Source organism: Sinocyclocheilus grahami, unplaced genomic scaffold (assembly GCF_001515645.1).
Source record: "Sinocyclocheilus grahami isolate Dianchi unplaced genomic scaffold, SAMN03320097.WGS_v1.1 scaffold655.1, whole genome shotgun sequence".
NCBI lineage: Eukaryota > Metazoa > Chordata > Actinopteri > Cypriniformes > Cyprinidae > Sinocyclocheilus > Sinocyclocheilus grahami.
This window is the reverse complement of record NW_015505834.1, coordinates 121,491-126,095: the sequence shown is the minus strand read 5'-3', so window position 1 is coordinate 126,095 and position 4,605 is coordinate 121,491. Positions and strand designations below refer to the sequence as shown.

The following is a 4,605-nucleotide window of genomic DNA, read 5'->3' as shown; positions in this document are numbered from 1 at the left end:
CCGATATGGCTAGGAACTATACTCTCATTCCGGCGTAATAATGAAGGAACTTTGCTGCCGTACCATGGGTGCCGCAGGCGCAATGATATTACGCAGCGCCTGAAAATAGGCTAACTTCCGCTAACATAACCAACGTGACCACCTGCTTGCACAGGGAGCGTGCCTTCCATTGGAAGTTACCTAGCTGGGGACTATTTTCAGGCGCTGCGTAATATCATTGCGCCTGCTGCACTCATGGTACAGCAGCAAAATTCCTTGATTATTACACCGGAATGAGAGTATTGTTCCTAGCCATATCGGCCTAGAAAATCGCAACTTTCCATTTTCCGTCGGTCTTAGTACACGATGTAACTACAGAAGAGTCAAGTTTTAAATAGGAAAAATATCGAAAGTCTTTGGTCATTTTTGAGCGAGATGCTAACGGTCTAATCGGATTCAATGATCTATGCTAAGCTAAGCTAAAAGTGCTACCGCCAGACCCGGAGATCGGCTGAATGGATTCGAAAACGGTAAAACTCAACTGTTTAACTCAAGGGAGTTGGAAAATGAGCCTATTTTCAAAAATAGTGGAGTGTTCCTTTAAAAGCAAAAAAAACAAGCACGGCTTTTACAAGCCAATTGCTAATGTTTTCTTAAAAGTGCAATCTATTAAATGCAATATACAAATCTAAAACCATTAAACATGAAGTGTTTGTATAATATGTATTCTTTTATTAATTTGTAGGGGCACTTGGCTAATCAGGCCAATAGACTTTAGTCAGGTTAGCACCATGTTTAATTTTGGACAGAAATGAAAACAAGGCTGTGAGGGACAGAAGTAAAGTGTGGATTGTAATGTTGTTTAACAGCATACCATTTGTTCAGCTAAAAAAAACTGTCTTTCTGAAAATGTTCAGAAGACAAAAACACCAGTTGTGAGTTGTAAAATTATATGATCTAGGACTTTTATAAAGTGCATGCCATTGTAAAGAATAGAAGTTTATCCCTCACACAGCATCGTTTTCATCTGCTTTCTGCTATCCCTCACAAAAGTTTATTTCAAAAATGAAATAAATCAATACAGTTCATGAAGCATTAATTGACGCACAAATCAAACAATATATAACACCACTCAGTAATCCACTGCTCTTTTTTCAAGCAACAGAACGTCCTGTATCTTTGCTGACTAGTTTGATCTCATTGGAGAAAGGAAAACATCTGGAATGTACTTGAATATTTCTGCTCGTCACCTAAACCTGTGGCTTGTGATCTTTCTTTGAATTCCAGGTGAACAGAACAGAACAGAACAAAAAGGAAGTTGGTTTTCTGTTAAATGTTCTTTCAGACCTGTTTGAATCCTCCCAGGAATGTTTTGCATTCCTGACTGTCATGCACTTCCACATGTATTTCTTGCTCACCCTCGCTCAGCATTAGGTGTGGAGTTCACAATAAAGGCTGAGTCAGTGGAAACATGCTGTCATGGACACTAGTAAAAGGATAAGGGTTGTGATGATATCATTACCAGGACATAAGAGCTGGGCAAGTGTTAAAAAACAAAGACGGGACAGGAACAATAGATAGGCATCACAGCCAGGTTTCAGTCTGAAGATGATGTCATCCCTAAATAACTATCAATTAAAATAAAAATAGAAGAATCTGGAATCATAATAATAATAATAAAAGATTGATTCAGCGCAATGATTTTAAATGATCATTTGGAGTCTTCTAATTCGAATAATTTTTGGTAGATCAATAACTAGCCTATGTGAATTCCAACTTGAGTGTTGATTCTGAAGCATGTGATCCGTCTTATTAAGGCAGATGTTCATAAGCCTTATAATAAGACACACCTTATGAGGGATGAACAACATCCGCCTTCTGTTTAGCAGCCTTAAAGTTCAGCCTTATGAAGTTACGTTAACCATTAGCCTTATGAATTATGACCGATCATCCTGGTGACGGTAAATAATAATGTTAATCTTTTCCAGGTTGAGCGCTCAACTCAAATTAGATTAGAGTTGGCCACCTTGTGGACGAACTGTGGAGATGCAGTGTAAACATGTCGTTTTTAATATATTCTCCACACACACACACGTTGGTTTTTATGGTTTATTGGGACTCTAGGCGTAATGGTTTTATAGGCTACTGTACAAACGGTATTTTCTATCGCCCTACAATAGCTACATCAACCCTACACCTAAACCTACCCCCCACAGAAAACTGTGCGCATTTTTAGATTTTCAAAAAACTCATTCTGTATGGTTTATAAGCCTTTTATAAGCCTCAAATCACCTTTACGTTGTAATACCTATGTCATACCAATGTCATTATACAAATCTGTGTCCATAAACCACACAAACACACACACACACACAAACACACACGCACACACACACACACACACACACAAACACACACGCACACACACACACACACACACACAAACACACACACACACACACACACACACACACACACATAAACACACACACACACACACACACACACACACACACACGCATGTTTGTTTCTGTGAATTGTGGGCATTTTCTATAGACTTCTGTTACATTTATACTGATCAAACAATATTTTCTATCCCCTAACCCTAAACCTACCCCTTACAGAAAACCTGTTTGCACTATTACACGTTCCGATAAACATCACCAAGTAGGCTACACACACACATACACACACACACACACACATACATATATATATAACACTTCCTGTTATATATATACGCATATATATATATATACATACATACACAACATTTATTACACAATATAACAAAAATTTATTTCACTGAATTTTGTATGGTTCTTCTGTAATTCTGTGTTGCTACTACTATTTCACATCAATATTTTGGAAAATATTTAGGTCAGGTACATTTTAGAACTTCTATCATTAATTATGAAACATTGTCATGAAACAAAAATCTTCTATGTTTATCTCTTTTGGTAACTGTAATGTTAAACTTTTGTTAGCTCTGGGTTATGCATGTTCCATGTAGCCTAACTTTTCTGAGTAATAACATTAGCTTGTATAAGGTAAACACACAAAAAGTAATGTGATTTTCGTATTCAGCATGTCAAACTTTATAAAGAAACATTAGGCCTATCAAAAAAAGCAAAAAAAACATTTTTTCATGGTGTTATAAAACAGGCCTATTGGTGTAAAATATTAGAGCCTAATGTCAGCTTACTTTAAACAGTTAAATGTTAGATTTACAAGTCTGATGTACAAGTCAGATGTTCATAAGTTTTATTATAAGACAGACCTTATGAGGGATGATGAACATCCTCCTTCTGTTTATGAGCCTTAGTTACGTTAATCGTTAGTCTTAAAGACATCATCGTGACGGTAAATTATAATGTTTATTTTCCAATGTAGAGTTCAAATTTGATTACAGGAACTGCGTAAATGCCATGTATACATTGTCCCATAAAAGATCATTAAAAGTTATTAATAGGTCAATTAATAAGTGAGTCATTCGTTCAAACTGCTGATTCATTCAGAAGAGTCTTTATGAAAGAGTCACTGATTTATTGGTTCACTCGATTCATTCAAAATGGGGACAATTGTCTTATTTTGAGCAAAACCAGACGATGCTGGCAATATTGTATCAAACACAATATTAACTTCCTGTTTATTAAACTGTTTGTATAAAGTCAATATCACATTTGCAATCGTGCAGATATTCGGAAAAATGTCTAAAACGATAAAACAAACTAAACGCAGACAAAAAAAAGCTATTGTAGGCCTTTTATAAAGTAGGCTACCTGATGTTTAGATGATAAAAATGATTAAAATCATTTAAAATCATTTAAATAATTTTATAACGAACTTATGTTATTATGAATATACATTTAAGCATTTTATTATTATATACTATATAATATTAGCCTATATTATAAAACATTGATGTAAAATGTTCTATATAATATTTACAATATTTTAGGTCAACCAAATCGCAACTGAGATTTTGTAATATGTAATATCTAAATGATTTTACAGAGTACTGTTTGCACTGTAGCCACTTTAAAGGGGTCATATGATGCCATTTCAATTTTTTCTTTCTCTTTGGAGTGTTACAAGCTCTTGGTGCATAAAGAAGATCTGTAAAGTTGCAAAGACTAAAGTCTCAAATCCAAAGAGATATTCTTTATAAAAGTTAAGAGTCAACCACACCTACCTAAAACGGCTCGTTCTAACACGCCCCCACATGTCTACGTCACTATGTGGGAAGATTTGCATAACGCCGCCCAAATGTTCACGCAAAGAAAGAAGGCGTAACTTTTATTCTCGCTGTAGTATTGTTGCTGCCGCCATGTCGTGAAGACGCTGTGTGCTTCATTGTGAAAGCGAAACTACTTTGTTTGGTCTTCCAAAAGAGGATGATATCTGCTTCGTCATACCTAGAGCTGATCTGTGCTGGTCGCTGAGGAAATACATCAACTTAGTGCTCCCGCCACCTCAGCTCACGCTAGCCCGCCGCCTCAGCTCACGCTTGCCCGCCGCCTCAGCTCACGCTAGCCCGCCGCCTCAGCTCACGCTTGCCCGCCGCCTCAGCTCACGCTAGCCCGCCGCCTCAGCTCACGCTTGCCCGCCGCCTCAGCTCACGCT

The 4,605-nt window shown here is 37.0% G+C and overlaps 1 protein-coding gene across 1 annotated transcript in view; it reads right to left on the bottom strand.

Annotated features, from left to right (window-relative positions):
* Positions 1-2,342, bottom strand: part of LOC107558686 (ceramide glucosyltransferase-like) — a 41,466-nt gene extending 39,124 nt beyond the window's left edge. The window contains exon 1 of the mRNA XM_016242344.1: positions 2,331-2,342. The gene's annotated coding sequence lies outside the window, so the exon portion shown is untranslated. The remainder of the gene's footprint in view (positions 1-2,330) is intronic.
* Positions 2,343-4,605: the final 2,263 nt, after the last annotated feature.